The sequence below is a fragment of the Lutra lutra genome, chromosome 10, assembly GCF_902655055.1.
Source record: "Lutra lutra chromosome 10, mLutLut1.2, whole genome shotgun sequence".
Classification (NCBI taxonomy): domain Eukaryota; kingdom Metazoa; phylum Chordata; class Mammalia; order Carnivora; family Mustelidae; genus Lutra; species Lutra lutra.
In genome coordinates, this window is record NC_062287.1 from 91553593 (window position 1) to 91566181 (window position 12589).

A 12589-nucleotide genomic window follows, 5' to 3' on the forward strand; every position below is an offset into this window, starting at 1 on the left:
CTGAGGGAAACAGTACCTTCATAAATATCCAAATAAGGTGCTTGCAAAAGTGTCTCAACCTATCTAACTTAACATAAAATGCTAAGTGAATCCCTTTTGCCTCTGGTAAAAATATATTTTGCAGATTTCTATTTTAGAGATTGATGGCTCAATCTTAAAAGACACTATAATATAAGAGAAGAAATGAATAAAACCAGTAAAAGAATAAAATAAATAAAAAATGTTATCTCTGTGCTTTTCTATACAAATTTTTCCAAAATTAGTTCAATGATATTGAAAAATCTGTGAATGCTAATTACTGCATTAACTACCAGTGGTGTTTTACTTATAAAAGCCAGTTTGTTAAGCTTGTATGGTGACACAGGTTTGATCCACAGTTGTATGTGTAGGCAGTAGTGATTCCTAGTCTGTTTACAGTTGGAGAAGCAGAAAAGAAGCAGAATGACTTAAACTGTGAACCCAAACATGCACCTAACTCTGCAGCTAAGGTTCCATCCACCACACTAGGAGTTTCATAGGGGCACACCTTCTTTCCTCTATACCCAGAAAATAGCCATCTAAATATTTCTGGTATTTGGTTTACGTGTAAGATATCTTGAAGTTACCTTGATAACAAATAAAAGGCTGAACAGTGAAAAATCAATTCTTTTTGGATACTTATGAGAGGAGAAGACACAGTAAACCATTGTTTCCAAGATTGGAGAGACAGAGGAATATAGGGAGATGTGGCTTACCTGAGGAAAAACTCACAGAAGAAACCACCTCAGGAATCAGTACCCATATAGGAAAACTGGAAGTGAAACTGACAAACTGCCAGAAGCTCAGTGTGGATAAGGGGTCCACTTATCCCTTATCAGCTTCCAGAATCAACTTCCAGGAATTTGACGAGATTCTCAAGTTGAATACAGGACAAAAATCCCCATACACTTCTGGCTAGGAGAGGGCAGAAGGAACCATTTTGAATTACACAGGAGCATTCTATTCTTCTTAATAAGGACTGGCTTCATGGGAAACTAATCAACTGAGGATAGCCTGCTGGGGTATTGTAAGAGCCTCCCTCATTTAGAGGAAAGGAAATATACAACTCTAGGCCACTCTACCCAAACTGTTTCACCAAAAGAAGGAAAAACACTGAGAAGCTCATATGAAGTTCCTAATACAGATGAATAGGTTCACTAAAAAACTTGAGTCCTAATTATAGAACTGTAGAAAGCCTTCCCTGCCCGCACATCTCACCACCACATTACTAAAGGCCTATTTACAGTTCCTTTCACTCTGTACGTCTTGCCCAGCTATCAGGAAAAAACGAACAAGGCCAAACAAAGGACACAAATCTCAGTTTTAAGAGAGGGAGAACGCATCAGACTAGATGAAGTAGGGATATAGGAATTATACACCATGATTATTATGCTAAGGGCTCTGATGATGAAGTGGATAGCATGCTAGAACAGATGAGCTATGCAAATGGAGAGGGAAATCCTAAAAAAAAGAACAACAAAATGAAAAACCTGCTAGAGACAAAAAACAAAAACAAAAACAAACAAACAAACACACTGTAACAAATATGAATCTCATTAAAGAGCTTGTTAGTAGACTGGACAGAGCTGAGAAAAGAATATCTGAGCTAGAGGACATATTAATAGAATTCTTGAAAATCAAAAGGCAAGGAGAACAAGAATGGGGGGGGGAATAGAATATCTAAGAACTGTGGGACAACTACAAAGGTACTTGTAGTTGCACAATGGGAATACCAGAAGGAGAAGAGAGAGCAAAAACAGAAAAAAAAGTTTGATTAAAATAATGACTGACAAATTCCCCCAAATTAATGTCGGACAGTAAACCACATATCCAGGAATCTCAGAGAACAACACCGGGAATAAATACAAAAACCAAAAACCCCAAAACTCAACTTTTTCTAGTCATAATTTTCAAACTACAGAAAATGGAAGATAAAGGAGGAATTCTGAAAGAAGCCAGAGGAAAAAAAACACCTTACATATAGAGGAACAAAGAAGAATTACATCTGACCAAATTCATGACCCATGAAAGAATTAATCAATAAACCAAACTTCATTAAAATTAAAATTAAAATTAACTTCTTAAAATTCATTAAAATTAACAACTTCTGGGGCACCTGAGTGGCTCAGTGGGTTAAGCCTCTGCCTTTGGCTCAGGTTGTGATCCCACGGTCCTGGGATCGAGCCCTGCATCGGGCTCTCTGTTTAGTGAGGAGCTTGCTTCCCCCTCTCTCTCTGCCTGCCGCTCTGTTCACTTGTGAACTCTCTCTCTGTTAAGTAAATAAATAAATCTTAAAAAATTAAATTAACAACTTCTGTTCTGCAAAAGACAACATCAAGAGAATGAGAAGACAAGCCACAAACTAAGAGAAAGCATGTGCAAAAGACACATCTGAACAACAGGACTGTTGTTCAAAATATACAAAGAACTCTTAGAACTCAATAAGTAGAAAACAAACAATACAATTAAAAAATAGGCCTAAAGTCTTAAGAAATGCCTAACCAAAGAATAAATACCTCAAATGGTGACTGTCTTGGGGATTAGGGCCTTACAGAGGTAATTAAATTAAAATGGGGTCATTAGTGTGGGCCTTAATCTGATATGACTGGCATCCTTATAAGAGGACATTTGTACATAAGTATATACAGAGAGAAGACCATTTGAAAATACAGGGGGAAGATGGATATGTACAAACCAAGGAGAGAGGTCTCAGAAGAAACCAACCCTGTGACACCTTGATCTCAGACTTCTACATAAATACATTTATGTTGTTTCAGTCACCAAATCTGGGGCCCTTTTATAATGTAGCCAGAGTACACTAACACAGTTGCCTAGTTGAAAAGTGTTGGAGAGAAACAGAGTCAGGGAGCCACCATAAACATAAAACCAAACTCTAAACTATTCACAGGAAGAACTATATGGAAAGCCATGTTGTCTTCTGACATTAGTAGTAGTGGCTGGATGGAGAGTAGGAAGAAAGTCAACAAGAAAAGCAGAATGTATACAGGCAGAAAAGCCAGAGATCATGACAGAACTCATATAGCAAGGTGATTCAGCCAGAATGAAGCACTGGGTTACAAATATGATGAAAAGATGAATGCTAACCGTTACAGACTCTGGATTTTATTTGTGTACGAAATAGCTATTGTTTCATATAAAATGTAAAGTGAACGCTAACAGTGCACTAACATTATTTTTTAAATCTCAGTATCGCAGACATTTCGAAGCAACTGAAAAGCAAAGGGAGGCTGTTTTAAGACATTTATTTTTAATAAAACACTGCTTCCATACTTGGATTGCAAATTTTCCAGAGTCTAAATCACAATAAATATAAAACATTGAACACCAGAGAATTTTAACTATCTCCTTGAACAATGTAAACACAATACTTACAGAGCTTTGTGAAAGAAGGAAGTGTTCTCTTTTTAAATCTGTAACCAGATGTGAGATTACTGGTCTTTGTTTCAACCACAATGACGATGGAGAGGAAGAAATTAATTGCAATTCTGATGAATGGAATGCCTGACAAAATAATAGTTTTTAGCAGATCATTGTTTTCACTCTTTAATTTCTATCCAGCAAAGTTTTATTTCAATGGTACATCATCATAATTGCCATTTTTACAAACATCAAACTGTGCAGGTGCATTTGCAAACTCACCCTCTGCGGCAAATACAACGAACTAAAAAAAAATGTAGAAGAGATTATAAAACTGCAGAATTTTTTTGAGCATATGGTGATATGTAGAATGTCTGCCTTAAAGAAAACTGAAAAATGGTGGACCTTTCCAAATTGGTAGCCTGCCATAAGCAAAAGAGCCATAGGTTCTGATATTTGCAATTCAATAATTCACTTCCATTGTCTTTCACAGATTTTGTCCTTCTGCCATGTACTTTAATATTAGGTTTAGTGCATGTATGTCCTTCAGATTAGCACTTAATTAAATATCAGCACTGAATTTCTCATTAGTCGGTGAGTAAGATGGGAATTAAATTCAGGCTGGCTCATGAATGGAACATCTTTAAGGGTACTGTGGGATGCCAGGGTAACATTGACATGATCAGTGGGACATGTTATTTCCCAAAATTCATTCCATGAAATTTGAGATTAAACAATAATATAAATTTCTTATTCTTCAAGCTTGTGCATTAATTCATGTGCTTCAGGTACTGCCTAAGGACCTGATGATATACTCAATGTAGGAATGTGTATTTCATGTGTTAGAACTCAGTTTTTAGTTGTTTTTCATTAATTCATATATAAATTGCAAAACTCCAGCTCAAGTCTAAAGACGAGGACTGATAACACATACAAATAGTTTCACTTTTTTTTTATAGTTTCACTTTTTAATAAATGTATCAGATTAGTGCATGATCCATGTGATAATCTGAGAAAAGATCATAAATACAGTATTATTTTTTGGTGACCAGAAATATTTACTACCCACAATATGTTCCCACTTAGCTGTTTAATTGCTAAAATTTCACCATGATGAATTCATTCATTTGGGCTAAAACTGAATTATTTCTTTCTTCTAAGAGAATGGTTATATCAACATTTACCCTGAAAGTTTATTTTCATGGGTTCATAAAATCTTAGCTTTGGAAATACACTTAGTAGAATTTATTTAGTCAAACCAACTTTATGCATGAACCTCTTCTCCAACCTCTCTGAAATCTGTTTTCTCTTTGAAAATACTCCATGGCTCAGAAGTCACTTCCATTCCATTTTTTTAATTCTTCTAATTTTAGGAAAAAACAGCAGGAAAACATTTTCTAATTTTAGAAAAAAATAGCTAATTTTGGCTGTTCTGACAGGCCTCTGGAGTTACATACAAGAAATAATATATTACTGTATGTGATCACTCTTTAAATATTTGAAAATCTTTATCATGTTCCTATTTAACCTTCTTTGTTTTAAACTAAATAGTCTCACTTCTTTCAATGGCTTTTTCTATAGTACACTTTCTCCATTATTTACTTAAGAAACTCAAATGATAATGGTAAAAAGTTAATACATGGCAGGCAGTCTTCCAGTTGTTTGTATGGTGGTGACTACACACAGCTCCTGCATTCATGCTTTTAGAGTTGAATGAGGAGAGAGACAAAACAAGTAAGTAAACAAACATAAAAGTCTGACAATTGATAAATGCTGTGGAAAAAACTCTGAGAGAGCTATGAGAGAGAATTACAAGAATTTAACCAGCTTACAAATAGTCAGGCATAAATAAGTGGAGTCAAGTGAAAGAAAGAAGGATGTTTTAGAGAGAGGGAACAGATAAATGAAAAATTGGGAGAATATATTGGCAATTTCAATCACAGGAAAAGAACCACTACCATGAATATATAAATAGTTCTCAAAATCAAATAGATGTATCTAGGATACTAGAACAGGAAAAGACATGAGTAGAAAAACTGATGGAATTTGAATATGGTGTATAGTTAGAAAAATTTAATTGACTTTTTGATAGCTGTGCTATGGTATGTAAGATAGTAACATTAGGGGGAACTGGATGAAGTTTGGGGTACTCTTATTTTTGTAACTTTCTATAATATGAAATTAGTTCATCTGTCAAGGAAAGCATCTTACAGAAAAATGTAGACAAAGGTCCCTTAAATATGTGAAAAGATCATTAAATTACTCATAGTAAAAGAAATGGAAAACAAAACTTCAGTAAGATCTTTTTCACTGTGACAATGCTTAACGGAAATTTTATATGATAACAATAAACTTCTTAGATAAGTCCCAGAAAAATAGTCACTATCTGACTTTGCTTGTAAGACAGCAAAATGATGCAACTACTATTGATGGGAATTTGATGAATTTTCTTCAAAATTACGAACATGGCTATCTCATGAGAATTGCACTTACGAGAATTTTGAAGAATAATGTGCTGCACTTACGAGAAATTGTCGTTAAGCTACACTCCCACCAACATGAAACAATACATGCACATGCTTATCACTTATTCATTCTGGAATGATGTGACAAAGTAAAACAATGGAAACCATATACATGACATTCATAAGAAACTGGCCTGAAAAGCTTTTGGTGCATTCACATAATGTAGTGCCATGACACTTAAGCACAACGAAGAAGACCTCTACAGACTGACAGTATTTTTCAGCATGAACTGTCAAATGAAAAAGGACAGGTATGAAAGAATGTATACGGCAGGCTAATTCTGTGTGAGAGAGAAGGAGAAATAGGAGTATTTGTATTATGTGTGTTTATGTGTGTGTGTGTGTATGTGTGAGAGAGAGAGAGAGAGAGAGAGAGGTTCATGTTTATTTTTGCAAAAAGAAAAGAAACATAGGAAAGATAAACCAGATATTAATGAAAAATATTACTTTTGCAGGGTGGATGGTACAAATGAGGCACTAGGAATGGGAGACTGATTTTTTCCAAGTATCTTTTTTAAGTAGTTTGAATTTTAATACCCATCCATTTTTTGCAGATTTAAAATACAGAACAAAGTATGGAAAAAATTTTCAAATTGACTAAAAATAGAAATTATAAAATTTAACTTTATATCAAATTGAAAGTATGCAAACCAGACCAAATAATTATTTCACATAACTTTTTAACACTCTTCTCAAGAAATAAATTCTAAGAGTGAAAGTTAAAAAAAAAAAAAGTCTTGAGATTGATTTATAGATCTGTTGTTGGTAAAAGCATTAGTCATATGATTCAAAATTGTTTTTAATATATTCTGGAATAAGGCAAGTGAGTATATACACTAACTATTTTTGAAAACCCTAGTTTTCACTGACTAAGAAGCTAAAAGCAAACAAATGTGAAGTAGGGAGGGTAAGAATAAATACCGTGGGTTTGGTTGAGAATTGGACATATTAATATAGGTTTCTATTCCGGTAAAACTATTTTTCTAACTGTATTCACTCAAAGGGCTTAGAAATAATGACATCTCAGTATACTAAGGATGTCTAAGCCCCAGATACCGGTTTCAAAATACCATTCCCTAGTAAAAAAGAAACCAGGTTCCTTGGAGAATTGAATGGTTATGAATTTAGACAGAAAATTTAGAACACTGTGCCTGAAAACAAGGATGCAGGAGCTAGTGGGCTGGGAATTCCATGAATCAAAGATGAGACAATATTCAATTAAGTTGAATATTGAATAATAAGATAAACAGATTATAACACATGGAATTTAGCATAGTGATACTAAAAAATAATGGCAATGATGGCAATGTTAATAATAGAGATGAAGGGGGTCCTCCCCTTTATAGGAAAATTCTGAAGAAATGACAGAATTAGAAAAACACCATTTCATAATCCCAATATAACAGTTCATCCAGGTAAGTGTCATCAAGAGATGCTAAAACCATTTGATAAAAGGTTTCAGAGGAACTGAGCATGCACATACCACCTTCCAAAAATACCACCTTTTATAATTTATATTGGCCAGCCTCCTAATCAAGAAACCAAATTCAACACTACCAATATTGTGAAATAGAATATTACACACCTCCAAGATTGATACACTAAACATACAAACATCACTTTTATAGCATTCTGTCCCAAAGTGTTGAATCTTAATCTAGTAATGAGGAAACAAATAGAGATATGTAGAATATAGGATGCTCAGTAGGGCAGGTGGCATAAACTCCATGAAAAAGTATATGCTGTGGGGAAAAAACAAAAGAAGGTATAGGGGCTATCTTAGATTTAACATAACTAATGAAGCATACAAATCAAATACATCAACTTTTACTGGATCCTTGACTTTAAAGTAATGATAAATGAAATTTTGGTGCAAACTAAATATGGACTATGTATTAGATGGTATTATTGAATTAATCTTACTTTTCAGTGGATGTTGCTGCAAATGTCTTTATTCTTATGAGATGCTTGCTAAAGTATTTTGGGATAAAGTGTCATGATCCCTTTAATTTATTTTCAAAAGATTGAGGGGAGAGGGAGGATGTCAACAACAGTTTAAAAATGTCAATATTTGGCAAATCTAGGCAAATATATGCAGTTGTTAACTGTATCTTTTTTTTTTTTACTTTTTCTTATAAGCAACAGAGGTGGAGGAATGCCAATTAAATTAAAATCATATATTGAGTTTATAACGGAGTAATAGTCATTTCAAACACCTTTAAAGTACCATTTACATATGCAATAAAAAACAGAATATAGACATGTCCTCTGAATTTCAACTCTTTCTTTTGTGTATTTATAACTAATCTGTTCTGACTTCTTTCTTACCAATAAATCCTTTTGAGATTGTCATACTTTAGATATCTTCAAGTGAATTAAAGCACTTGAAAACTCCACATTGAAGTCAATCAACTCTTACTTAGTGCCTATTGTGAACCACGTGCTATGTTGGTAACTGAAAAATCAAGAATGAACAAAAATCTCACAATGATACTAGTGGTGTAATATGGTAAGTATAAGTAAATGTAAACCAGAGAAATGTAAACAAGAAATATTTCAGAAGGAAAATGAGGTGAAAACCAAAACTATTTAAATTCCCCATGATTTTGCTCTTCAATGACATTGAAATTTTTTTTTTTTTTTTTGGTCTTTCAGTTGAAGATGGAGAGAAAGTGATATGAGCACCTGGAAGCAATTTGCGGATAAATTCAATCATTTGGGGATGTATTCTTGCATCGTTTGCCCTTTTATAAAGGACAAAGAAAGACAAAAAATAAAAAGGAAGGATGCAGGAAAGGAGCTTCTGAGATAGATGTTAAAATCATTATATATTTTGGAAATACTAGACTATACATAAATGTGCCTGTCTATAATTTGCTCTAACTGTTGCAATTTAGGAAATGGGAAGAAAATGTGATCTAAAACTGTATACTAAAATAAAACTAAGAATTACTCTTAGGAGACCATTATGGGTGGAATTGCATACTCTTAAAAGTTCTGTTGGAGTCCTAACCTCCAGTACTTCAGAACGACCTTAGTTTGAAATAGGATCATTGCAGGCATAACCCATTAAGATGAAGTCATACTGGAGTACAAAAGGCTTCTAATCTAATATGACTGGTGTCCTTATAAGAACAGAAGAGACAGAGATACACACACCCACCGAGGGGGAATATCATGGGACAACAAAGGCAGAGATTGACAGCTGCAAGCCATGGGATGCCAAAGACAGACAGAAAATCACCAGAGGCTGACAAGAAGCAAAGAAGGATTCTCCTCACAGGTTTCATGAGGCCCTGCTAACACTTTGATCTTTGACTTTTAGCCTCTAGAGCTATGATATAGTCAATTTTTACTGTTTTAAGATGCCCAGTTTGTGGTACCTTGTAATGTTAACTCTAGGAAACCAACATAGGAGTTTATGAAGATTAATGTTATGGCTTCTATTATATGTTTAGGCAACAACAACAACAACAAATTATCAGTGGAATATACTTCTGTAATATGTCAAATATATACTCAAAAGCTCTGTCTCCTGCAAACATCAAATACAGATGTTATCTGTAACAACACTTCAAAGTTACCTCTGAACTTTCTTCTGGGAAACTGCTAGAGTTGGAAGCAAGGCACTCACTTTCATGAAACATGAAAGCTGCAAGGCCTGGCCATCAAATGAGTTTTAGTGTACATCTCTTCTTATTCTGAAGATGTAAGACAAATCTTCTCAAAGCAGTTTATAAAATACTCTCAGGCCTTTGTTTAGGTATTAATAATAATCCTAGTACTCAAGCCTTCTTCCAACCCTCTGTTTTTCAACTGAGGCAAAAAGAAAAGTGAAGTGAAAATCCGTTGGACACTTTAAATACGTTCTAACTTTATATGCCAAAGATGTCTCAATAGAACAAAGGCAATCAATCAAAAATCAAATGGTTCGCAAATTTATAAGCCTCTATGCATAATTATGGCAAAAAAAAAAAGTTGACTAAGGACTATGGCTTAAGCCAGGATATGTAAGAAAGGTTTAACAACCCCCACAATTCCCAAGTTGACCCAAAGAATGGATCATCTGCAGAAGAGATTCTAGTCTCAATTTGTACCCCTGTTTACAGCTGAAGAACATGGGTAATATCCTGAAAGTTTCCATCTTCGTGTGTGTGCTTCCTGCAGGAGAACAAGAAAGAGTGCTGCATCTGGATGCTAATCTTCACCACAAAGATCTTAGCCAGTGGTAAAATGTTGCCCAGTAATAGCCTAGAGGATCACCAACAAAATGTAGAAGTAGAAACAGGCATATATGGGACAGAGTTGAAGAAAAATAAACAATTCCTTATCTAAGAACCATGAACTATTATATTCTTGACTATTGTGTGCTGCAGATAGCTCCAAATCTGGTGATAATGTAAGGCATGACAAATGTCTGTATGTTGCTTTTATGCATGCCACATGTATCTTTCAACATGCCACATGCCACAATGTATCTTTTAACAATTTGACATAGATCTGTTAGAAAAAACATCTGCATTCATTTAGGAAACATTCAAATCACATTAAAGAAAGCAAAGCATTTTTTTGTTTGTTTTTTGAGAGAGAGAGAGAGCATGTGTGCAAGGTTGGGGAATTGGAAGGGAGGAGCAGAGGGAGATGGAGAGAGAGAATCCAAAGCAGGCTTCCTCCTGAGCGTGAAACCTCTTAGGGCTTGATTTCAAGACCCTGAAATCATGACCTGAGCCAAGATCAAGAGTGGGACTCTTAACCCACTGAGCCATCTAGGTGCCCCAAAAACAAAGCATTTTTTAAAACTCTCACATTTGGATTAGCTTTTCAACTGGAATGCCTGGTTTCTTTTTGAAATCTCTTGATTGTCACTGTTCCCAAATGGAGTTACTTTGCCATGTGTCAAATACCATTATAGGTTTTTGACTGCTAATCTATAATGTATAGATCTTGTTTCTGAAGGTATATGTGAATATTTTATGAAAGAGAAAATTTTTATTTTGTTTTTAAATTTTAATACTAAAGTAAATTTTTAATGGAGATATATGTTTAACATGAAAGAACAATTATCTTCTTGGAATACACTAGTATTTTTAAAATATCCTGGGGCATTTCAAACCTCCCAGCCTTACAGATAAAACACCTTGGTTGTAATTAAGAAATCTGGCAATAATCAGTAAAATGCACAGATCAGTTTTAACTGATATAGTCCAATTGATATTTTTGCTGGTTTCTCAGCAATTGATTATATGGATTGTTTTTAAATCTGTGTGGTGTTCTTCTATTTAATATTTTCCTCCACAACCTCTTCTTTAGGAGATTGGAATTCTGTTACACTAGTCCCCTAAACCTGGTGGTCTAGACTTTCTTGAAGTTAATTTCTCAATCCTATATGTTACCATATGGCAGGTTCCCTTGAAGTTGTTTGTTTGAGCCCACTCTGTACTCCCAGCTCTCCTTGTCCTCATCTGAATAGATTTCTTTGGGAAAGTCTTAACTGATCATTCCATAATCACCTCTCTGCCCCAGCAGATCTACTAAAATTCTGAGAGTGTTCCAGTTATAAATTACAGCATAACAAGCTACCCCATGAGTAAGTGGCATAAAACAAAAGCCATTTTATTATGCTCAGAGATTCTGTGGGTCAGGAATTTGGACAAGGCAGAACTGATGGTTTGACTCTGTTTCACACTGTCTGGGGACTTCGCTGGGAAGACTTCCCTGAATTTGACTGAAAGGCTGGGGTGGGGGTGTGGCGACACTCAGCTGGAGGCTTATCATTCACATACCTGGCACCTGGGCGGGGATGACTGCAGTTCTGAGCTTAACTGAAACTATCCCCTGGAGCTACAGATGTCCGTTCCATGTTCTTTGGACTTCCTCACAGCATGGCTGCCTCACTGTAGTTGAACTTTTCATAAGGTAGCTCAGGGATCCATGAAAAAGAGCAGAAGTGTCATGGCTTTATATCTGCTAGCCTTAGAAGTCACCTGGAGTCAGGACTGCTGTACTCTATTGGGTAAAACAGTTACAAGTCTGTACAGATGAAGAGGAAAAGATATAAATGCTATCTATCAATGGGAGGAGTGTTAAAGAATTTTCAACTACATTTTACAATTATCTCAGGGTTTCAACAACTCAATGGATATAGGACAGATGAATCATTTCTACTCTCTTCTGAAAGCTCAAAACAGGCACTTTGTGGGAGACCTGATGTCATATGGGAAGAAGAGATGTACCACTCACTTAGCAACGCTCTAATAAGTCTTTTTATGTAACCTAGTGACCAGAAAAAATGCAAGGTTACAAGAGTGCTTCCTAGAAATGCTTATTTGCCCACAACAAGAGGAGAATTGCCTTTTAATTATAGCTTGTCAATATGTTTTACACAATCCTTAGAGAAAACAAAAATCCCAGAGAGAATTTCTTCTCCACAAGAAAATTGGAAATGATAATAAAACTAAAGAAATAAAGCAATGATCATTTAGTAAGCTTTTATTATTTGCTAGGCACCATGCAAAGTGCTTAAACTTCTTTATTAATTCATTAATCCTCAGAACTATTTTACAAAGATGGTATGATGGTTCGTGTTATACCAATACAAACAAAATCAGCAAGATTGAGCAATTTGCTCAATGTGACACAGCTAAAGCATCTGTACACATGCTTTTCTG

At 35.0% G+C, this 12589-nt stretch overlaps 1 pseudogene; it reads left to right on the top strand.

The window, feature by feature from the left end:
- Positions 1–6092: 6092 nt before the first annotated feature.
- The window catches only part of LOC125079807 (AP-5 complex subunit mu-1-like), a 47185-nt pseudogene continuing 40688 nt past the window's right edge, over positions 6093–12589 (top strand).